General features: G+C 40.7%; 1 non-coding gene across 1 annotated transcript; it reads right to left on the bottom strand.

Annotated features, from left to right (window-relative positions):
• Positions 1 to 21,091: 21,091 nt before the first annotated feature.
• Trnaq-uug lies at positions 21,092 to 21,163 on the bottom strand. Its single transcript has one exon. It is a non-coding gene; the product is annotated as a tRNA-Gln (tRNA).
• Positions 21,164 to 25,582: the final 4,419 nt, after the last annotated feature.

Genomic DNA, 25,582 nt, shown 5'->3' on the forward strand with positions numbered 1-25,582 from the left:
TATGTTTTCTGTGTGTGTGTGTGAAATGAAGTTTATTTGCATGTTATGGGAAAGCGGTGAGAGGGAGTATGGGAAAGAAATGAGACAGAGAGAGAGAGAGAGAGTATGAAAGAAAGGGAAAGGCGTAGGAACTAATGGAGAGAGAGATAGAGATTACTGCAGGGCAGAGAGAGTCAGGATGATCACACAGGTGTGGTTAGACACTTTAAGTCAGTGCCCAATAATCTTTCAGACTCATTTGCCCCAATTGAATATGGAAACTGCTATCATAACAAATTTGAGGGCTTCTACAACAAATTTAACCGATATGTATATATTTAATACTTAAAAATACATATTCCAGGATTTTTTTCTTTTTAAACAAATTATATTAATTTGTATTATATGTATATATGTACAACACTGCAGAAAACAATTTGCAGGAACTGATTCTGTCCTTCCACCCATGTGGAGTCCCAGGTAAATGAAACTCTGGTCAGGCTTGGTGGCATGCCATTACCCTCTGAGCCACTTCAGCAGCCCTAGAATTTCCTTTCTTCCTCATGAAATCTCACATTATAAACAATTAATTCTTTTCAAATGTCCAAATGCAAAGGTGTGATATAGACTTTAACAAAAAATTTGGAGCTTTAACCACACTGTAATACTACAACCTGGGGAAGCCTTGTAGATAAATTATGAAACAGAATATCTTTTTTTTTTTTGTAGCATATAGCATTTTTTTTAAACAACAGGTACTACCTTTGAATATAGTTTATATTCTAAAGAGTTAATTAGAGTTCCTCTCATTAAATTTATTCACTTTAGAAAATGAGGAAGCAAAACCTAAATTTAAGAATTACAAGGACTAACAAACTTTCAAGTTTCATGTCTGTTACAAAGATTTCCTCAAAAAAGATTTTCCTACCTGTTGTCACACTATCTCTGGTTCTCACAATTCAACAGCTACTGATTTTTTTTTATGCTGGTTAAAGAACTAGGGCAATAGACAGCATCTTGAACAAGTCAGCTGTGACTCTTTTATTGCCTTATCAGGATTCAGAATGATTGTGGATATCCATCTAAACATCTGTCCCTTATTGACAGAAAGCTCTTGAAGCTGAGAACGCAAGTGTTTGCTGGATGATGGTGGTGTTGATGATGATGCAAACTAAAGTAAAACTGCACACATTTCCATAGATTATATTATTTAATCATAAAATCCTCCCAAGAAGACTATACTATTTTCATTTTACAGCAAAGGAACTAATGAGTCAGAGATGTTAACTTATTTGCCCACACCTTTACAGCTACCAAATGAATGAATGAATAATGATAATTTACCTACACTGCAGGAATTTCCATTCAAATATGATTTATGTAAAGAGAGCATGTGTTTAACATTGAGAAGAACACATATAAAACTGTTGAAAATCCTTACGCCCACAAATGTCAAAAAGAAATTTGAGTATGGCAGGCATTCTACAAAATAAAAAAACATTCAACCTTCTTTACAATCACTAATCTATACCGTAAATAAAAACTTGAAGCAGCTATCATTCCTTCTATAAAGACAAAAAATAAACCCAAAAGGTTCATTATCAGATCTTTGAGGCTGCCTTGCAAACTACAAACAACAGAATCAGATATTTGGGGAAAACAATAACCATCAGAAAGGCTGAAAAATGTATGTTTCCTTAAAGACCATATGGATGCATGAACTACAGCAATATATTGGCTATTTGCATCCCATACTTGAAGTAGTAGAGACCTCTGGAACTGAATAAACCATCCTTCATTTAATACAGATAAAATCTATCTATGGTTCCAGACAACCTAGTTTGTTTGCTGCAATCAAACACTGACCAAAACCAAGTTGGGGAGGAAAGCGTTTATTTGGTTTACATGACAGTACTGGTCTGTACCCAGGGAAGCCAGGGGAGGCATCAGTTAGGGAAGAGGCAGAAACCAGAAAGAAAAGCTGTTTAAGGTGAGAGAGAGGATGAAAGGAAACATCCTAGCACCATCCAAGGACAAAGAATCCTTGACACCAGAAAGAATTAACATCTCTACAATGGAACAATTTAAGGAAACAATAATAGTGATAAAACAAGAACTTAAAGAAAATATAAAAGAAAAAACTGTACTTGAATCTTCACTTTGTTTTCTAATGAAAGGCTTCCATCTAATTAAGTAGTCATATACAAGCTACTGAATGGCATCATTTTTGGAAAATCAAACTATTTTACTTAAAGTTGGTAATCAAAATCTATAAAAACAAATGCAGTGAAAAAGAAATGTATTATAAATGGCAACTAAAAAGATAAGCTCCTCCTTGTGAAAGCAGGATCCCATCAATTCATGCTGTGAGGTCCTTGCTCCGCTCCACAGTGCAAATACACCAAAGTAGAGTCGTGTTCACTAAAGTGAACAGCTTCGAAGACAGATTCAGCTGCAGTTTAGGACATGGTTCTCAAGTCAAAAGCAATTCAGTGTGTATCACAGGATATAAGAAATCATCCACCCTACCCTCCCAAATGCCTAGCTCTGAAAACACTTTTACTTCTGGGCTTAGAAACTTAGAGTAATTAATCTGGGGGAACACTTGGAGTAAAAGGGATAGAATGGTTCAAAACCAATTATATTTTGAAAGATGGTCAGAATTTTAAGTTCACTGTTAAAGAAAAGATAATTACTTTGGTTACAAATGCTAATATTTCATCACAGATCAATATTCCTCAACCTTCCTAATGTGACCCTTTAATGCAGTTCCTCATGATGACCCCTAACCATAATTATTTTATTGCTACTTCATAACTGTAATTTTGATACCCTTACTGAGTCATAATGTAAATATCTGATATGTAGTATATGTGATATATGATTATGTGACCCCAAAGCAGTTGCAGCCACAGGGCGAACAATGTCATAAAAGCAAAAGAAAAAAGTAATGAAAGAAAGAATAGAATAGACTACCAAGGGTGAGAAATGTAACTGGAAAGTAATCATCTTTTACAGTAATAAATTTTAAAGATGAAAATTAATCTTATTTTAAAGAACCAATACGGCATTTTTTTTCATGAATTGAATCACCAGTAGAATGTACAATAAGAACAATCCTTAGAAGCAGATACACAATTCCATGTGATCTTAGCCAGATCCTCCTCACCATCTTAAGCTCCTTATTCTCTGTGAAAAGGGTTGAATTAAATGAGATGATACATGCGAAGTGCCTAATATTAGAAATGTGAGTCATCGTCCTTGCAAAGGTAGTCATTGGAGTTATAAAACATTCTTTTATTTTAAAGCATTATGTCAAAAGTTCCTTTACACATGAAAAGTCTGAAAACATTTAAAAGGCAGCCATTTGAACACAATCTCATAGAATGTGGTGTACTTATTTCTAGATTAGATATAAATGGAATCATAAAGGAAACATCATCATAAAAAATATCTAGAACACAATTTAAAAATACATTCATTAGGTGGCTTATATGTAAAGAGAAAAACTGAGTGAAAGTGAACATGCATTTCAAATTATACACAATAAAGAAGCTAAAGTGACAACCCCTAAAAGTAACCTTAAAAATCTACATAAAGATATGTACAGGGCTGGAGATAGCTCAGTGGTTAAGAGACCATTGCTCTTCCAGAGGTCCTGAAGTTCAAATCCCAGCAACCACATGGTGGCTCACAACCATCTGTAATGAGATTGATGACCTCTTCTGGTGTGTCTGAAGACAGCTACAGGTACTTATATACATTAAATAAATAAATCTTTAAAAAAAAAAGAGATATGTAAGACAAAGTAACTAAAGAAATCACTTTCCCCCAAGGTCAACTGCCTTGAACTTCCTTGTCTCAAAATTCTGTAGGTTGTCCTCTATAAAGGACAGTTAAATTCCAAGAGGGAATTATCTAGATTTAAATATAGCTGCAATCAAATTGATCTTACTACATGGCTATTGCTGGATCATGTTCTCCCTATACTTTGCTTTGGGAAAATTTGAAATCCATTCAGACTTACACATAACCTATTGAAACTATTTTATATAACAGTGTATACTTAAGTTTTTCAGGACAATTCTTCGCATCCTGTAACATTTCTTGATACTAGAACTTTAATTATGATATAATCAATATGGGAAAGCCTTATGATTGTGCCAAAACAGAAAAGCTGGATTTTCCCTCTAAGCTTAATTATGTATTTTATATATTATTAATCCAGTATTTATATAAGACTGCTTTTAACTCAATTCTCTGGTAGATTACATTATTATAGTCGCAATTAGAGAACTTAAAGTACATAAGTAACTTAACCATTCTCTTTTAATAAAGTGTGTGTGCAAACAATCCATACTAAACTAATGAATTTCTTATTAAATTAAGCCATTGTAGGAGAAAGCTATCATCAACAGTTATTGAAAGATCCTTGTGTTGTTCCAAACATCAGACAATCATCGTTAGCATTAAACAAATGTCATAAATCAATGAAATCTTAAAGGCAGGAATCAAAAGCCAAACATGGCTGAAATTAAATTCTTACAACAGGCTCCAGACACATAGAAATGCATAGAAGATAAAAATCCATGTTTTTCCTCTGGTAGCTTAAATGTACTGAACATATTTACTCTACTTTGTAAAAAATTTTAATCCCCTGAAAAGCTAGTCCCAGAATGCCGTTTATAGCAGCTAAGTTTTAACAGTGACTCTTCATACAGATTCATTTAGTTTTACAAAATACCTGTCATGTGTCTCAGAATTCTGCCTTGTTCTTCTGTCACAGGGTCCTGGCATTGATCTTTTATAAAAGATCCTGACAGTTCTGTCATTAGTTTGTGGTAAAAGCACAACCACTTTAAACTAATTCAGCCTTTTGGGACAATAATTACTCCAAAAGTTGATACAATACACTTTTGCCTTTTAATAGATTTTACACCACCAATTTATCAACAACTAATAGGGACTATTTCCTTTTGTTGTGCATTTCAATGGAGAAACATATTTATTATATTTCCTGCCTTCACAGAAGCTACTAAGAATAGGTAGAAGACCATAAACAACTGTAATTAAATATGTTAAGTGTTCTCACGGTATAAGCAAATACAGTACACCTGGCAAACTTGCATGTTGTCCATGAAAGGATCATGCTTCCATCATTCAAGTATGTCTGCAGAACAGGGCAGTCAGAAGTTCAGGTAACTGAACACTCTAAAACCCTAGGCAATATTCATGAATGCACATAAAACTGTACATCATGTGATCCTCTTCCAAACACACTGCTTATACCTGAAAGATCGTGTGTGGGTTTATGTTTTAATTTTAAATGAACTCTTTAAAACTTATTTCATATACTATTACTAGCTTACATTCACCTACAAACACTGCAGAAGGAACAGTAAGTAGTTATGACAAATTAGTTATTAACTTGTATTTGCATAATACCTTTCTTTCCAGTAACTGCTACATTTGTTAAGATAAAGTTTGGGGACTAGATGGGTGTGGTGCTCTATAATGAATCTCAGCATGTGGAGGCAGAAGCAGGCGGGTATGAAATCTCTCTGAGTTTTGAGGCCAGTCTGATCATATAGTGAAACTGTGTCAAAACAAAAACAAACAGAAAAAAAGTTTGGGACTATATTTTATTTGCTTCGATGATCTTGAAAGATACCATATGAAAATGTTATGGAAACAAAAAGTCATTTTAAACGTTTCCCACAACTTTTCAAAAAAAAAAAAACACAGAAGATTGTCTTACTTTTTTAAACTGGCACCTTGCCAATCTTTATAATTAAGATATATGATTCTTTAAAGATAGCTTTAATGAGTAAAGTTTTGTAACAACTACAAAAGAAAATAAAGGTAAATAGTAATCTCTGTGTTCTTAGTTGCAAAAAAGACGCAAAGGTTCTAAATTACATTGGAAATTTAAGCCAGGTGCATTGCATACACCTTTAATCCCAGCATTTCAAAACAGGGACAGGCCAGATCTCTCTGAGTTCAAGACAGCCTGATTTACGAGAACAAGCTCCTCCAGCCAGCTAGGGCTGCATTCCTGAGACCCTCCTCCCCCCTCCCTCCCTCCCCCCCCTCCCCTCCCCTCCCCTCCCAGGTTGAAATTTCTTACACCACCAAGTAAAAGCCCTAGCTCACAGAAGATGAGTGAGAGGTGGGTGGGTCGATGAGTGGCCAATATGTTCAAAACTGAACCCTATTTTAAAGCTTAGTGAAATTTAAAACTCTTAAGACATTGTGGTGTAGCACAATTTGATATAATCTGATACAAAGAAAATAAAATACCGTGAGTCTGATAGAAATCAGCAAAAGATTTTTCCAGAATGAGCAATGATCTGTTTAGCTCATAATTGAACAAATTCTAAGTTTAAATGTATACTGTCAAGGTCTCTGAAGAAAAAAAAAAAAAGAAACCTCAAACGAATTTCAATTTCAGGGATCGATATATACTGACACGATTTACCGGAGAAACCTTCAACCTTTGCCCGGGGTGAAGAACACCATCATTACATTCTTCAAGACTGAGTCTATCTTGGATTCATTATTTCAAGGAATGGCATTTTATAAATGACCAAGTCAGATTTTTTAGGATAGGAATGAAATCTCACAGTTCTGATAGTGCAGGCAGCCACTGACTAGGTAGCCTATCAAAATTAGCTTGCTCTTCCTCCTTCTGCAGCTGCAGAACAGAATGGATAAAACAAATTCTTCCAGGGTGTCTTCTTGAAAATATTTTCTCAATTTTTAAGTCAGCACAATACAGACTACTAACATGAAGCTGACCAGTTTTAAATCTACACTGTCATCCTTTCAGACCTGAATCAGAACCAATCAAAAATTGATTTCACTATTCCATCACCATAATTTAATATACGCAAACATCGAATCGGTTTCCAATGACTGACTTCAGGCTCACAACAGCTATAACTAAGATACAACAAGTATCACTCACTCTCACAGTCATTTTGGTGGTTTTTGAGAAACATCTAATTTGCCCCTTCTTAGTCCCCCATAACAATGAAAAATGAAGAGATTTTGAAAATTTCTCTCCAAAATGTAGCAGTCCCTGTGGCTATTAACCACTTGAAATGTGGCTAATCAAACTGAGCAATATATTTTTGCATTCTGCTTAATTGATTAAAATTTAGAAATAGGTAAATTCAGTTACTGGAAAACTTTTATGTATGTTTGAACAACTTGAATATGTGAACCTACTTTTTTGCATATGCAAATTTTTATGAGACCTAAATACAGATCAAGTACTTCTGGTAAAAAAAATTTAGCTTGGCGTCAAAATTGAGATGTTCTGTTAGTATAAAACACACTGCATTTCAATGGCTTAGTAGGAAAAGATGTACAGTATGGCAAAAATGTTCAAGCTGAGATCATTAAATATATATATACACATACATATATGTATATATATATATCCTATAAATATTTTACTAAAAATTCCCACCTTTTGTTCGACATCTTTCTAAAGTGCTAAGAAATGATAAATTACACGTGGCTCTCATTAAATAGCTTTGAACAAGTGCTGCTCTGGGCACATCCACAAAGACTGGAGGAGACACATTTGGACATCCTCCTCCTAACAGATAGGCTGGTCACTGAACAATGGGGCAAGGGCAGAGTCTAAGAAAAGAGTGTAGCAGCTCTACCCACAATTTCTCCATGTGTAATGCCTCAATATGGAGAAAAAAAATGAGTTACCCGTACTCAAAAAAATTGAAACTGAGTATACTGCAGACAACTTAAAAGAGGTAAAGTACAACCGCTCTGTCTTGCTTTTTCATTTCCCAACTGTGGACCTTAAAATAGACAATAAAGCACCACTTCCAAAACGTAAAATATTCTAATACTAACTATCTAATGAGCCCTAGTAAATAAGCAAAAATCGCTCTTAAATTTATCTCAACTTCCAAAGCCAGAGAATACACGCTGAGCTAGGAAATCAACTTCAGATTGCCAGCATTTCCCTCACAAGCAAATTAGCAGTTGTGCACTTGGAATATTGTTTGACAAAATGAAAGGAAACAATTCAAAACAGATTTCAGGACTGGACAATTAGATGAGGAACTGCAGATTTAATTCTCAATCACTGTGATTAATCTGATTCCCTGCTTTTTCCCTAGAGTAATTATACAACACAGACGAAAGGATGAGCATTTGGACTGTCAGTTCTATTCTAGACCAGCCCGGTGACTCAAAGCAGACGGCTGTGTACCGCCAACCACCATCAACAACAGTGGAAGGGAGCCTCGACACTGATTGTACAGTCATTGCATAACAAGACATTAAAATTTGGGTGCCCCTAACTCTTTCTATGTTCGTCTATGGCAGATGAAAATTTGCTGAAACTGGACGCATCCGTCTTCAATGACCCTCTTAAATACGGGCATGGGGGAACACAAAGGCATCTGTCTAATATCCTGGCACAATAGACACACACCCCACAATTAAAAACCCCGGACGCGCTCTCGCCCTCTCCACACAAGCACACAGGAAATGCAGACTGCTCTTTTCGGAAAAAGGTCTATGGTACAGGAAAGGTAACAATAACCCCAACTGTTCAAGGAAGCAACTATAAAATCGGTCCTGCGTCCCTGTCTAACCGTCAGATAAAATGCAGGCAGCCCGCCCCCGCCTTATGGGTGGCCGACCGGGGCCTCGGTGGCCTCCACGGATCGCTGAAGCCCCCAGACTCCCTCCTGGCAGGAGATCCAGGTACACGTCTATAAATACTCCAGGGTGAAGGGACAAGGGGAGACAGAGAGGGGAGGAGAGAGGGCAGGGGGGCAGGCCCAGGCAGGTGCAGGAGGCCCAGGCATCGCTGAAAGCATTTTTCCACTCCCGCTCCTCGCGTGGAGACTCACTTGCCGATCACCTCGCACAGCTCGTACACATCCTCGACAGCACGTCGTCGTCGGCCATGGTCCGGAGGGGACAGCAGCCGCAGCGTGGGGTTCTGAAAACTGGGTTGGGGCGCCCAAGGGCTCAGTGCCCGGCTCCGGGCTCGTGTCCTCCCCTCAGGACCCGCAAGCCCTCGGTGCTGAGGAGCTCGACCGGGGCCGCGAGGCCCCCGGAGACTGCAGCGCCTTTCCTCTGCCGGCTGCCGCCGGCGGCGCGGCGGGGGGCCAGGGCGTGGGGCAGGCGGCGGGCCCGGCGCCGCCCGCCCGCCCGCTGCTCCTCGCGCGGTTGCTGGCGGCCGCGCTGCCGGGGCGTGCGGACCCTCGGGACCATGAAGCACCGCACTCTCCGCTCGTCAGCCCGCGCGGGCCGCGAGGCTGCGACCGCTCCCTCTGCCCTGAAACCGGCTCCCGGCGCGGCGCAGGGCAGCTCCGGGCTACAGGGGGGCCGCGACAGCACCATGGAGGGAGGATCGTCGCGAAGGGAGGTGGTGGCGGCTGATCCGCGCTGGGGACCAGGAGGCGGCGGCAGAGACGCTCCCTCCTCCTTCTCTCCTCCTCCCTCCGCCGCCGCCCGCCCGAGTGTGGGAGGGGGCTTCGCGGGATGAGCGTTCAGTGCGGGCGGGAGCCGCGACCGCTGCCTTCAGCTCCTCCCCTCAGCCTCAGCAGCCGCCTGGCTCCTGAGCGCTGTGCACCCGCCTCCCGCGGACAAACCCTCCTCCCTTTCGGCCCGCAAGGCAGCGAGACCTGCAGGCCCCGCCCCTCTAGCCCGTTGGAAGGCGGGGACCGCGGAAGGAGGCGGAGGAAGGGGGAGGGAAAAAAAAAGGCGCTCCCAGTGGCGCCTGCGCGCAGCGCCCTCAACGTCACGGAGAACCGGCGGGCGCGGGGAATCTAGAGGGCGCTGGGGGTCGGCAAGCGGAGCTTCCCGGGTTGCGGGTTGCAGCTGCTGAGGTGGGGCTGGTGCAGGTCGTCGCCCCTACTCCCAAGCCGCAACCAAGGGGAGAAGCGACAAAAGGTCCACAGCACTGTGCACGTTCTTGGACGGCGTGCTCAGCACTCTGGCAGCTTTCCCTCTTCTTTCGTAACCCCAGGAAGCCGTTCCCAGGTTTTTGCTGGGGAGAAAAAAAAACCCCAACAACTCAGGGAAAGGGTTCTAATGAATGGAAAAGCCAGAGAGGAGGTGGAGAGAGGTTGTCACTCAAGACCGTGTTTGGCGGCGGAGGATGCTTTTAGTGCCACCCTGCCATTCCTTAATGAAGATGAGGGCTGGGGGAGGGGGAGAATTGTCCAAGGAAAGAACCGAACAAAAACTGCAGAGGAAGGTGTACCACAAAAACTAGCGAAACAGCTTCTCCTACTGCCCGCTCCAAACTCACCAAATATCTATGCAGTGTCTATTGCTGCTAGACAAAACCTAGAGACGGACCAGAAAAATAGTGACATAAAGCGACTTTAAATCCATTGAACATTGTTCCCCAGCCCCAGCATCGACTTTGTTTACTCCCTATAAGTGTTGGAGTTCTTCGCATAAAAATGCAACTAGAGGAAATGGACACACAGGGTCAGCCGCGGAGTAAGGCTGTGGGTGTTGCCGCTGTGCTAGGTTGTGTGCAATATGAAGATTCTGTTCAACTGAGCATGTGCAGAATGAGCCGACGCCACCAGACAGGTATATGCCTCAGTTGAAGACCAATAAAAAAGGAAGTCTTTGTTCCTCCGCACAGCAGAAGTGTCCAATTAGTTCATAAGTCAGCTCTCCAGAAATCATCTGTTAAAATTCTCAGCGCGGTATTTTTTAAACTAGTATTTACCAAAGTGCAGGGGGCAGGGTGAAGATTCAGCCTATTTCCCTTTCAAATACAAACAAAAACAAAACAAAAAACAAACAAACAAAATAAACGATCTGCACAAACCCTTGGTCCGTCCCTCGAGAGGCTGGGTGATTTGCTTGTTAAATATTTGGGAGCTTAACCTTTTCTTTCTTGCAAATCAGAGGAAATATAATCGCATAAATATGTTTTCCTCCTTTCCCAAAGATTTTGTATTTTCTCTAAAGAAAGGGCTTCAGAGCCCAAAACACTTTGACTTCTTTCGGGGGTCCAACAGTTACAAGTCGCTTACCCCAACCTATCATGTCCCTGCCACCTAATGAATAAGGCATCATCCACTCTCCTCTGAATTGTACATAAATCCTCACAAGTCACCTTGCCAGCTTAGCTTCTTTGCTCCTGCCAAAACAGGAGCTATGTCAAGGCTTGCCTACTTCAGTTTGGAGTTTATCTTTCATGGAGAATTTCTCTCAAAAGTAGAAATGGATGATTATTAAGCAAAAAAGGGAGCCCAGGTGGGAAAGAAAGGTAACGGCAAGGCTAAACCTGGTCTCTGCTCATGGACCTCTGGTTTAGATCTGAAAAGAGTCTTAGTGGTTAAGTGGTCCAATTCCCTTATCTACAGCAGTGGGGGGTTTGTAGGTGGATTGCCGGATCAAGAGCTACCCCACACCTCCACTATTTGATAGCAGTTGTTCTAGGTTTGCTGTGGGATTATGCTTAATCTTTGTTGGAGAGGTGGATTCATTAAGCTAACCAATACACAACCCCCTCCAGAGGTTGGCCTAATCTTATCAGCTCTTGACACTTCCTGGTCGGCCTTGCTTCCAATCACCACAAAGTTTAAAACATTCCCTCCAGCTAGGACGTATATCTCCTAGCTCCTAGGGTGGTCTATCAGTTACACAGAACATTCTTAGCAACCCACAGCTACTAGAGTTTTGTCTTAGTCAGGGTTTCTATTCCTGCACAAACATCAGGACCAAGAAGCAAGTAGGGGAGGAAAGGATTTATTCAGCTTACACTTCCACATTGCTGTTTCTCACCGAAGGAAGTCAGGACTGGAACTCAAGCAGGTCAGGAAGGAGGAGCTGATGCAGAGGCCATGGAGGGATGTTTCTTACTGGCTTGCTTCCCCAGGCTTGCTCAGCCTGCTTTCTTACTGAACCCAAGACTACCAGCCCAGGAATGGCACCACCCGCAATGGGCTGGGCCCTCCCATTCTCTGCGATAACTCTAGCTTGTGTCTAGCCAGTACAAGTTTGTATCATGGACTAATGGCAAGTGGAAATGGCTCTCTGCTTCCAGAATGAAAATAACCAAACCTTTTAGATGAAGTTATTTATTTCTAATTTTCTTCCAAAAAGACAATACTGTACCCCAAATAAAAATGGTCAGGTGTCAATAATTCTGTTTTAGTTAAAGGAAATGGTAAAGTAACTAGTCACATGAGTTAAAACTACATTCAGTTTTGTTAACTGAGTCCTAACTATCATTTAACAATTGGGGGTAGTGACTTTCTCATTTAACATGGAGTCTGGAGATGTGGGGTTACTGACATTGGATCCACTACTCCATAGTGTCATCAGTGACCTGGTTTGTTCTTTCCACTCAGGCATCCTTGATAGTCTTATGTCTTTCCCCTATTTTGTTTTTCATCATCTCAAAATGGGTGCCAGTCTTTCAAACATCATCAGTATGCAACAGGAAGGCAGTGAGGGCATATGAGGTCTTTCTACTCCCTGCCTTATCTCTCTATTGAGGAAATAAAATGTATTTTCCCCTTCTTACTTGTCTGGGTGACCAAAGTCACCTAGAAGGCAACCTCACCTGCAAGAGAGCCTAAGGACATAGGTAGTTTTGCTTTCTCTTTGGAGGTAGAGGGAAAGAAGCTGCGTGGGAACAGACATCAGAAATCAATCAGCATATCTGTGTAGCATAGAGAAGTTACCTATGATCATCATCATCATCATCATCATCATCATCATCATCATCATCATCATAGTGTAGTTATGCCACCAGTGTATAACTGATTATCCAGAAAACTTTTTGAAACTCTCTAAAAGCCCCAAGGATGTAATTGATAACTACACAAATTTGACTCTTAGACTTCATTACCAATCTTCAGTGATTTTGAGTGTTTGTTTGAATTTCTCAAAGTTGAGATAGACATTCGCAGTTTTTCCAGCTCCCATGCAATTTTAGTATTACACAGATATAGCAGGGAAAAACAGACTACAGGGAAATATTAGGATAAGGGCCACATGGAGGTCAATGTGGCATAAGGCTAATTTAGGCAATTTAGAGATCAGCCTCATTCTGCAGTATGACTGTTTAATCATATAAGTTATTATTAAATTAATGAAAAATTAAGATAGAGACTGTTATCATCTGGAATGAAGTTACTGCCTCATGGCGTAAACAGGGTGTTCTAAGCTCAGATGGAAGACATTGTCTGTTGCTCCAATAAAAACCATACAGATTACACATATACTTCAATATTTTGTGGTTCTTTGTTAGCTATTGGTCGAATGTGCAAGCAAGCCACCAGGACTAAAGTGACAAATAATACAGGCATAATTCCTGTCCGTTCTCAGCTGCACCATAAAAGAAAACAAGGATCAGGCAAAAGATTACAATGAGAAGTGATGGTCCTTACTTGCCAAGTTTGAGGCATCACAAATGAAGAGGGTCTGTAGGTCTGGGGAGATGATGTGCTGCTGTGTGAGCATGAAGCCCAAAGTCCACATCCCCACCAGCCATTCTAGTTGAAACAAGAGCTTCAAGCTTAGCGAGAGACCCTCTCACAAAGAACTAAGTTAGAGAGATAGAGGAAGACACTTGATGTTAGCCTTTGACTTACCTATGACACAGCATACCTGCATACACATACTCACATATACCACATAATAATATGTGCAAACATATCTATCACATAACTATCTATTTATATGAATTATATATATATATATATATATATGAAACTCTATGGTTGAAGTATACCAAACTGAAAAAATGTTTATACCAAGACTTGAAAAAATAGAGAAATTAGCAAGTTAGAAGGACTGGGACAGTAATCAGCAGAGAGAATAACATTTATAGATTCTTGGTGGTGAACATGAACATGTGCTCTGAACAAATGACAATGTTCTTTTGGAGTCCTGGGCCATACCTGGATCATACATTGGAGGAAGAAAGAAGCCATAATACATTAGAGAAATAGAAAGAGGCCAGATATTAAAAGATGCTAAATGCCATGTTACAGAGTTCACCTATTAAGTACTTGATTTCAGTGATACTGAGTCTTCTATGTAAGCTTTGATTCCCCAGCCCGGTACATAAATGGAATGATACATTTTAACAATCTTTATTAACATATTTGTAACTGTTTACACATAGAAAAACACACACACACACACACACACACACACACACACACACTTGCCAGAAGAGAGCATCAGATCCCCTCAAGCTGGAGTTACAAATGATTGTAAACTACCCAGTGTATGTGTGCTAGGAACTTAACCTCAAATCCTCAGGTCTAACAAGGAATGCTCTCAACTGCTGAGCTATTGCTCTAGCCTTCAAATTCTTTTAAGTAGTCCTTCTTTTTGTACTTGGTACACACTGTCTTCTCCCAACATTACTTTTTTTAACTGTGGAAACTTCTCTAGTACATTATTTAAATCCACTGTGATCCCATTTACCATTTCTGAGTGTCCCATGCCAGTTTCAGTATAGGCTTGTTTACAAAGACTATGCTTGTGACTTAGAGGACTTCCCACAAGCTGCCAGAACCATTTTGCAATGTGGAAATGCCTAGGGGTTAGGTCTCCTACACCATTCACTAATAGTGCAAGAATGTGGGAGGGAAAGAGGGAAAGAGGAATTAGTTCCTTCTACTGCCTAGCTCCCTTGTGAGACTGAGTTGACCCCATTGGCGCTGTCCCAGAAATCTATATTAGAATCTTTAAAAAATATATTTTAAAAATTTAATTATATACGTGTGCATCTTTCTCTCTCTTTCTCTCTCTCTCTTTGTTTGTGCATGTGTGTGCGTGTGTGTGTGTGTGTGTGTGTGTGTGTGTGTGTGCGCGCGCATACACGCAGATAAGCACATTACTGGAGGAAGCTAGAGGCTTCAGGCTTCAGATCCCCATGGATCTGAAGTTACAGGCAGTTGTGTGCTGCCCAATTCGGGTGCTGAGAGCTGAACTTGAATTAGGGTTCCCTGCAAGAGAAGTACATACTCTTAAAGACATGGCCATCTATCCAGTCCCGGGCATCTATATTTTTATATGCTCTCACCAAGTGACTCTTGTACAACTAAAAATAAATAATCCCTGCTCTAATAGTTGCTTGATGAACTATCTGGAGGAATTAAAAAAGCAAGGCTAACATTACTACTAGGGTGGGGAAGCCATAGGAAATGTACAAGAGAAGAGGAGAGGGCCTGAATACAAATGTGTTTGCTACCCAGTGCCTTCCAGTTCCAGTCCTGTAAACCTCCCTCCAAAGATCTACTTTGCCTTTTTATTTTTAATAGCCATAAACAAGTGACTTAGTTGGGGTTTTACTGCTGTGAACAGACACCATGGCCAAGGTAAGTCTTATAAAGGACAACATTTAATTGGGCTGGCTTACAGGTTCAGAGGTTCAGTCCATTATCATCAAGGTGGGAACATGGCAGTATCCAGGCAGGCCTGGTGCAGGAGGAGCTGAGAGTTCTACCTCTGAAGGCTGCTAGCAGAATACTGGCTTCCAGGCAGCTAGGATGAGGGTATTAAACCCCCACCCACAGTGACACACCTACTCCTCTTTATTGGTTTTATCTTTCAGTCCCATGAGATAGTTACTGGGTCTTTAGGTTCTCCCCCTTGAACTACCTAAACATTTGACACTGTTTCTAACTCCACCAGCCTATACACAAGAGTGAAGAGTCGGGCTGGAGAGATGGCTCAGTGGTTAAGAACACCCAACTGCTCTTCCAGAGGTCCTGAGTTCAATTCCCAGCAACCACATGGTGGCTCACAACCATCTGTAAAGAGATCTGATGCCCTCTTCTGGTATATCTGAAGACAGCTACAGTGTACTTGTATATAATAATAAAAATAAATCTTTAAAAAAAAAAAAAAAAAGAGTGAAGAGTCTGGTCTCTCAGGTCCTATCCCTGCTCAAAGATTCCTTCTCGTTGGCCTGACAAGGAGGGTCAAAACTATGCTGGAACCAGTCATTGGAAGCAGGGAACAAGAGTTTCTAACTCACTTGATCCAATCATGACCAACCCTTAAAGTACCACAAAGGAAAATCAAGAGAAAGGCAGAAGCCCTGTATCTTAGTCATTGGGTGTGTCTTAGCACTCTGTCTTATTCTTCAATTAAACTAGGCATTGCCTCCTGCCAACTTCTCTATCAAAATTTCATCTAGTTTCTCCCCTTCTTTTCTATTTCTTCAGTCTCTACCCCAATTGACTGTTCTATCAGCCTACACTATTACCCTCAACTGCTTCTCCTATCCTGTTCACTGGACAGGGGTTGGGATAGCCAGTTTGTGTTCATAAGAGAGAAGTCTCAACATCAAGAATTGGGCCTGGTGTGGAGTAAACATTCTGAAGCCATTTGCCAAATGTTGACTGAGTGAGTGGATAACTTTACTGTTTTCATTAACTCCTGTGATTATCTTTTATTGACCTTTGCTTATAGTCTTGTTCCTTCCTGCCTTCCACCTAGAAAATGTCTGGAGCATACTAGGCCTTCCTTGTGTATCTGTTAAATAAATGAAAGACTGCAGACAGTTTCTGAATTATTATAGTTCACCTTATGATTATCCAATGTTTCTATTGTCCAAAAGTGACATGAATTCAATAGAAAACATACCTTGGGTTTTGAACTTGGATCTTTACCCAGGATAGCTCTATGTGGTCTGATATTCTTTAGTGATGATGGACAGCAGCAGCAGCAACAATGGCAGCTCCTAGTCAGCCTCATGATCATGAAGGAAACAATCAATGCTCTCCAGTGTGTTGTGATGCTAAGCTGGGATGAGCAGGACATAGCATATTAAATGCATTTATACTTAGGATACTTTCTACTTATGAAGGGTTTATAGGGACATCATCCCATTGTAAGTAGAAAAGTGTGTGTGTGTGTGTGTGTGTGTGTGTGTGTGTACTGGAGAAGGAATCCAAGGGCTCACTCTACCACTGAGCCACACTCTCACCTTATTCCACATCTTTGATGTTTGAGACAATGTAAGGCTTACATTGTGTAGCCCAGGCTGGTTTGAATTCATGATCCACCTGCTTCAGCCTCCAGAGAGCTGAGACCACAGGGATGTGACATTCTGACTGACCATTGCACATATTTCTTGAATTGAGTTAGAGAATTATTTTATAGTTAGAACTAGAGTTAAAAACCTAAAGAAATAAAATACCTGAATTTTCAAAAATGGAGATACATAACAGAAAGATGGAGATTTTTATGGAGGAGAGGACCAACAGCATCCTAACTGGAGAGCTGTCAAAGGAAGCAGTGACAAAAACAAAGGCCATTGGATTTATTTCTACTAATTGGGAAAGTTTTATTTACTAGTTATCTTTTATCTGGGGAAACAAAAAGAAATCTTATATGGCATTGGAGTATTTCCTCCTGCTTAGCTGTAAGAGATTTAGAAGGTAAACATAGGGAATTAAATCCCCTCCTTAATTTCTTTTGTCTGGGTTTCCTAGCTTGTTCTTTCTAGGCTGGCATTAAACTGTCACAAGTGGCAAAGGCATGAGATGAGCTGCAACATGCTCAGTGTGTGACTTACATCAAGCCTGGGTCTGGCTACACTACAAAGAGTCATGGTAAGACACCCAGGCTTCTCTGGGAAGGAGTATAATTTACTATGCTAAGTGCACAGTGGAAAAGGTCAAGTGATTAATAAGTCACCGATATGAAATGCGAGCCTATCAACCCTCTGCAGGGCTTGAGGGAAGGAAAGCCTTGCTAGGGGGGCTTTTGTAGCACTGAAAATCTGCAGACCTCTCAAGCAGGGATCTCCTTTCTTTCCTTAACTTTCTCATAAAATAATGGATGATCTCTCCCCCTCCCAACAAAAATAACTTTAATCTCACAGAAGTGATCTATAATGTCAGGTTCTATACTCATAAGATAGTTTCCATTTTGGCCAAGAGGAAATAAAAACACAAACAGAGTGTTTGCCATAGTTCTCAGTTCCTATAGGAAGATTTCAACAAAGTTTTACCTCCTGTGTCCTAATCAAATATCTCCCACTCAAACCTGTTTACCCTGGTTATGGCTTTTAAATTGTTTCGTAAATGGGAACAATACTCAAGAAAGTAACCTTTTAAAACAAACTAAGGGGAAAGGAGAGACTTTAATGATCTGTAAAGAAATAACTGAAGGGGCATTTGTTGAGGGAGGTTCCAGGAAACATACATATTTCATTCATCCACAGCACAACCTTCTGAGGTAGGTACCATTCTCTTACAGATGAGAAAGCTGACTCTTGGACAGAGGTTGAGTGATGCCAAGACCACATAACTGCAAAGAGATGGAACCAGAGTAAGCAGAGTTTGCCTTGGGAAAATGGTACCATGGGTTCAGTGACATCGATGACCATTTCTATTTCTTGAAGTTTTTCATGTGTCAAGCACAGCAGTATGTATTTCAAATACTCATTTGCTCATAGAACGAAACATTGTTGAGCCTTTATTATATACTGTTACCAAAATACAGTAGTTAGCTAAAGCATCCTGATTCATCCCCCCCCCCTCTCTCTCAGACCATTCCATTATTAGAGTTTGAGAGAAAAACCACAAGGCAGGCAAGTTGTAAATCTCAGCAACTGCCAAGAGGAAGAAGATGAAGAAGCAGAAGAGAGCAAGCTATGCCTTTTGAATCAACGTTAACAATACAGCTGTGCTAGAAGCAGTATGAAGAGGACTTGAGGAAGTGGGATTCCAAGACACAGAGTTGCCCAGAGTGTGGGGCAAGCATACTTAAGATTTGTGTTAGTGTCCAAAGGAAAGATGGAAAGGAGTAAAGGAAAAGTTATATGTTTGAATGTTTTTATTTATTTTGCATTTGTTTTGTGGCTCAGCAGTTCAAACTACTGGCTGCTCTTCTGGAGGACCTGGCTTCAGTTCCCAACCCCCACATGGCAGCTCACAACTGTCTCTAAGTCCGAGATCTGACACTCTCACACAGAAACATATGCAGGCAAAACACCAATACACATAAAATAAAAATAAATATAAAATTAAAAAAAATTAAGTAACATTTATTTATTTTATGTGCCACCATACCCGGCTGATTATTTATTTGTATGTGTGCTTGTGTACTTGTGTGCTTGTGTGTGCACATGTGTTCATATACCTATGTGCCATGGCCTGTGTATGTAGGTCACAGAAAAAATTGTGAGAGAGAATTCTTTCCTTCCACCACATTGGGTCCCTGGGGTTGAATTCAGGGTATCAGGCTACTTCAGAGCGCTCCGTTACCACGAACCATCTTCCTAACCCTCAAAAGTTATATATTTCATACTTTATACTCCACAAAATTCTGGAGTAGAACAAATAGCAAAATCTTTGTGACATTGGATAGGGCAAAGATTTCTTACATATGATATTTAGTGAAAAAGCAACCAAATTAAAATAGATAAATTAGGCTATATCAAAATTTAAAATTTCTTCACCTCAAAGATACAATCATCCTGGTATGGTGTGGCATGACTTTAATCCTGACACTGGAGCGGGGTGGGCTGGGGAGGGGGAGTGGAGCAGAGGCACGTGTATTTCTGTGAGTTCAAGGCCAGCCTGGTCTAAATAGCAAGTTCCAGGGATGCAAGGGCTACACAGTGACACTCTGTCTTTAAACAAACAAACAAAAAAAATATATAATTCAACGCTGGATGTAGTCATAGAAAAAAGAAAAAAGAAAAAAATTCAAAGGACACAGAAGGTTCAGATTTTCTTTAGGCAGAGACCAAGAGAATAGAGGGGAAAGGCTAGGACCGTGGTATGTCCAGGCGTGTATGCAAATGACCAAGGAGCAGTGCAGGGGGTGGGGTGAAGAAGGGGGGGGGGCGGGGCAGGGCAGCGCCTTTCCAGGGCAATCAAAGGCTTGAGCGTTTCTGCAATCCCACTTACTTGTCTTGAACTGTCCTGTATTAAATATGTAGTTTCGCCCTCATAAACAAGAACCCTTCTTAATTGGCATGGTTATTATGCTCATTCAATATGAGGCAGCTGCTTTCAGCTTCCAAATCAGTGAGGCCAGTGCTTCTGTGTTTCATGTTCCCAACCTGCCTTCCTAGCTGATACTTGAACCTCTTTTTCCCATTTTAATGTCTCCTGATCGCGAGCAGTCTCTTTGCTAATGCCTTTTCCTGTGGGCAAGTCATTAGGAATGTCTTACTATAAACGTTTGTTCTCAATGTGCTATTTAGGAACGTCGTGGTGGGTGGGGTACGTGAATGCTTAGAATGAAATAAAACGTTCTTGGTACTGAAAGGTAAAACTGACTGTAGTGGTTTAGCTCCGTAATCCCAGTGAAGGAGGATGAGTCAGGAGAGTCCCAGTTTTAAATCACTTTGTACGACGTCGCCAAGTTCCATAAGAAGGTAGCCTATGGAAGCAGCAAAACTATTTATGAATCAATTCAACAACAAAAACCCTTACAGGTCAATTTAAAAATGTTCAAAAAGGGAACTAGAGAGTTGGCTCACTGGTGAAGAGCATCCACATTCAGTTGCTCGAGGTCACCTGTAATCCAGCTCCAGGGGGATCCCACACACCTCTGGCCTCTGCAGCAAAAATCACTCATGAGCACACACCCTCCCTCACACAGCATGTTCATACACATACCTAAGACTATTAAACAATAAAATTAAAACTTCAAGATTCATAACCATGTAGAGTTATAAAGGGTCACTTAGAAATTTTTTTTTTACGTTCAAAAGGTTTTTGTTAAAAGAGGATATGCAAACTGGCCAGATTTGGGTGCACATAGCTTTAAATCCAGCATTCAGGAGGCAGAGGCAGGCAAATTTCTGTGGTTTCCAGACCAACCAGTAATTCATAGTGAGATCTTGTATGCTGGAGATATGACTCAGCAGTTTTATCTATCTACCCTCCTTTCGTAGACCCTTCAGTTCTCAGCACCGCGGATGGAGCGCCCCTGTCGGCCACCATAAGCAAACGTGATCACTTTCACAAACACATGCAGACACACAGACATATACATAAATAAAATAAAACGAACAAATCAAATCTTTTTTTAAAAAAAGATAATTCATCAGTCATTTAAAAACCTTAAACCATATTAGCTCCAATTCTAGCCAAAAAGAATTTCAAGGCCTCACCGAGACTCGAACTCGGATCGCTGGATTCAAAGTCCAGAGTGCTAACCATTACACCATGAGACCACCTTACTGCTGAGTGTTATTTACAACCCTCTTATAGACAACTCTAGTTTCAGAACCGCTGTATTACATCTTCAATTTATGGCTGTAGATGAAATTTGATCACATTTTCTAACTTTTAAATACATAGTAATCATTTTCAACCAACTTAAATAACCAGAACTTAAAAGAAAAAAAAAAAGAAAAACTACCTCTTTGTGTGTGTGTGTGTGTGTGTGTGTGTCTGTTGTTGTTCATTTGTTTTTTTGGTTTTTTATTTTGTTTTCTTTTTTGTTTTTTTGTTTAGTTATTGTTTTTTTTTTTTTTTTTTGGTGTTTTTTGGTTTGTTTGGTTTTGGATTGGTTTTTTGAAACAGTGTTTCTCCGTGTAGTACTGGCTGTCCTTGAAGTCTCTCCGTAGACCAGGTTGGCCTCCAGTTTGGTAATCTGCCTGCCTCTGCCTCCTGAGTGCTGGGATTAAAGGTGTGCAGCAACACCGCCCAGCAAAAGCCACCCCATGATGGCTTTGGCAAACAAGGTATGAGAAATCACAAAGCACTTTATTTAGAATGAAGTGCGCCTATCAGTGGCTGTCTAGGTTGTCTATCTCCTGTAATTTTTCCAGCCCCTCTTTACACACATCCCCATTCTGGGCAAGGAGAAATGCATCTAAATGTGGAATTAGGATAGCAGTTTACTTTCTTTTCATTTCAATTCTAAAAGCTTTCTTTTCCTTCTGCGGTGACGATAACACCCTAAACCAAAGTGGAGGTAGAGTCTAGAATTTTTTAGTAGAGCAACTGCCTTAAAAACCTGTTGGAGGAACATATTTAGGTTCCTAAATATGGTAGCTGGTGGATGTGAGCTGAAAGCGGTTTCCTCGGGGAAGAAAACAGGCAGATGCCTGACTGCACAATCATGGGGGGTGTTGGGTGTGTTAAAACATGCTGGGGTTGCTGAGATATTTGAGAGTGAAGGAGCTACTAAGGCAACTATGACACTAAATTAAGCCATGCACATGGAGCGGTTTGGCCAAACACCACCACCCAGGTTCATGTGATGCTTTTTAGTAAGATCAAGGACCGGGCAAATGGTCTATTCTCTTACCCTCTGAGATATATTTCTTATAATTATTTCTTCATTTTGCTTTATGTGCACGGATGTTTTGTCTACATATCTGTCTGTGCACTGTGTGCATGTCTGGTGTCCATAGAGGCCAGGAGAGCACACTAGATCTCCTGGAACTGGAATCAACAGAGCTCGTTAGCCATCACTCTGGTGCCAGGATCCTCTGGAAGAGCAGCCAGTGGTTTAACTCCTGAGTCACTTCTGTAGCCTCACTTTTTTCTTTCTTAATAGAGTCTTTTTTGAAAAATAGAGCCTTACTATGTAGGCCAGACAGGTCTTCAGTTCGAAATCCTCCTAACTTGACCTCCAAAGTGCTAGTATTGCTAGTATGTACAACCATGCACAGTTCTATAATGACTTTTCCTGGCATTGAGGAGGGATAGAAAGACAAGGAAAAATAGGGGGGAAACAATAACAATGGGGTCTACTTAAAGTCTCTTGTTAGCAGTGAGAAAGACTTTTAGAACAATTAACATTTGCTGTGAAGATTGTATAGAGGCAATGTTCCTTTTTTTTCATACCAGAAATTGAATGTAGGGTCTCATGGCTGCTCAACAAACATTTGACCACTGAGCCACAATCCCAATCCCCAAGAGTCCTTCTGCAGAGAAATACGTTCAAATAAGAATGGTAAAATAGCAATAAAATAGACGTAAGGCCTGAGAATGCATATGATTAAGTGTGACATTACTTTTTTCCCTACATTTAAATCTGAAACTTTCTGGGACTCTCATAAGTAAGATTCTAAACCTCCCTGCAACCCTTATGACTTATGTTTTACCTCATCAGCTCTACTTCTATTTAATACATACTGGGATCTCACCTAAGGTGCTTAGCGACCCTTTGAAATAAAACTTCAGAACCCAGCAAAAGCTTATTTATATATACAAATAATAATATCACCTAATATTATGGTTTCTGTCTCAGGTAGTGGAGGCTGGTATTGAGCTGCTTATTTGACCCACCTTCTAGTCCTGCTCCGGTCATTTTAATATCAGACTCTTTTAGATTGTGTGTGTGTGTGTGTGTGTGTGTGTGTGTGTGTGTGTGTGTGTGTGTCATTTGTGAGGGTACCAGAGGAAGGTCTCAGAACCCTTGGAATTGAGGTTACAAGCATTTATGTGTCATCTGATGTGGGTGGTGGGAACTGATTATGAGTCTCTTGGAAGAAGAGCTGGGGCTCTTAACCACTAAGCCGTCTCTCCAGCCTCAGACTGTTTTCTGAGGCAAGGTCTCATTATATGGTTCAGGCTAGCCTCTCATTTGTGATCTTCCTACCTTAGCCTATCACATGCTGAAATTACAAGTGTACATCAGCATAGTCGGAAGGCTGAGATCAGACGTTTGATTGAGAGCAATACGCAACATAGTTAGCCAGAAGCTGAAATGCCCTGAGTCATGAATTTCTATTCTTTCTGAACCATGAGGCAAGATAAATGTTGAGGAGAGAGTGGGGAATGGCAACTCACTTACATCGTCTTTCATGTCTAGAACCTGGAGATAGTTTTACTGTCCCCCAGAAGAGTCTTGTAGGAAATTCTCCTTTGGACAACTTGGGACTGAGGCTGTGCTGGAGCAAGTGCTTGCCGAGGAAAGATGGAAGGCAACACTGATCTCAGGAACAAAGACACTAAGGGCAGTTTTTGCAAAGGAGAGATTGCTTTCTTTAGCCGATGCCTATAAAAGTGGGCTTTAAAGCTAATTTTCTTTCCTGTATCCACTTCAGCTCCTGTTCGAATGTAAAGAAACTCCATCTCAAAGTAAGTTGTTCAAATTAAACTTTCATGATTTTGGTGCCTAGGTAAAGGGAATTGAGCTCATGGGAGGATCATACCCAGTAGACACTGAATTTTGAAATAAAGAAGTCTCAGAGATGATATCACCCCATCCTGGGGAAAATGTGGACTTAACCTAGACTGGAAATGTGATAGTGGGAGTCAAGTATGACTTCTCTGCAAGAAGCATGGGCTAGGCCAAGGGTTGGCTTAGATGTTGGAAATTACACACACACACAAAGAAACATGTATAAAGGGCCAGGGTTCAGGGTCAAATCCCAAACACTACAATCCCCAATTGTGACATTCCCAAACACCAAAAGTCCCTAATAGCTAAAATCCTCCCAAATCAAGATCCCCAAAATATGATTCTGGAAGAAATAATTTAAAACTTTATTGAACACATTTCTTTAAATTTTAAAAGAACATCAATTTGAAAAGCATAAAACACCATGACAGAACACGTTATAGGTTGCTTTGCACATTAAAATCAGAAACAAAACCGTACATATTTTTGTAAGCATAAACTGTACCTGGGGGAGTTGCATGTAAACACAATATAATAAAACATTAAAAGTAATGTTGTCATCCATGATAAGGAAATGGGCAATATTTTGAGTAGATTTTGATCATATGAAATACCATGAAGATTACTTAAGAGTAGAACTCTCTCAAAACAAACAGAAAGAGGACTCATTGCTTTGTGCAGGAATTCAGTTAAGGTTAACAGAAAGTACAAGGCATGAGAGGGTTAGGAATTTAGGTCTAGGTCAGTGGGAGAATGCTTGCTTTGAAAGTGCAAGGCCCTGAATTCGGTCCTCAACAAAAAAAAAAAAAAAAACAACAAAAACAAAAAAACAAAAAACAAACAAACAAAAAACCCCAAAACCAAAAATAACAGCAACAAAAAAGATAAAATAAGAAGGCATAAGATGATTGCCCGGGTGTAGCAGACAAACCATATTTTTTTTTTTATTAACTTGAGTATTTCTTATATACATTTCGAGTGTTATTCCCTTTCCTGGTTTCCGGGCAAACATCCCCCTCCCCCCTACCCTTCTTTATGGGTGTTCCCCTCCCCATCCTCCCCCATTGCCGCCTCCCCAACAATCTAGTTCACTGGGGTTCAGTCTTAGCAGGACCCAGGGCTCCCCTTCCACTGGTGCTCTTACTAGGATATTCACGTTACCCTATGAGGTCAGAGTCAGGGTCAGTCCATGTATAGTCTTTTTAGTGGCTTAGTCCCTGGAAGCTCTGGTTGCTTGGCATTGTTGTACATATGGGGTCTTTGGCCTTCAAGCTCTTCCAGTCCCTTTCTCTGATTCCTTCAACGGGGGTCCTATTCTCAAGTCAGTGGTTTGCTGCTGGCATTCGCCTCTGTGTTTGCTGTATTCTGGCTGTGTCTCTCAGGAGCGATCTACATCCGGCTCCTGTCGGCCTGCACTTCTTTGCTTCATCCATCTTGTCTAATTGGATGGCTGTATATGCATGGGCCACATGTGGGGCAGGCTCTGAATGGGTGTTCCTCAGTCTGTGTCTGC

This window comes from Rattus rattus, chromosome X (assembly GCF_011064425.1).
Source record: "Rattus rattus isolate New Zealand chromosome X, Rrattus_CSIRO_v1, whole genome shotgun sequence".
Taxonomy (NCBI): Eukaryota; Metazoa; Chordata; class Mammalia; order Rodentia; family Muridae; genus Rattus; species Rattus rattus.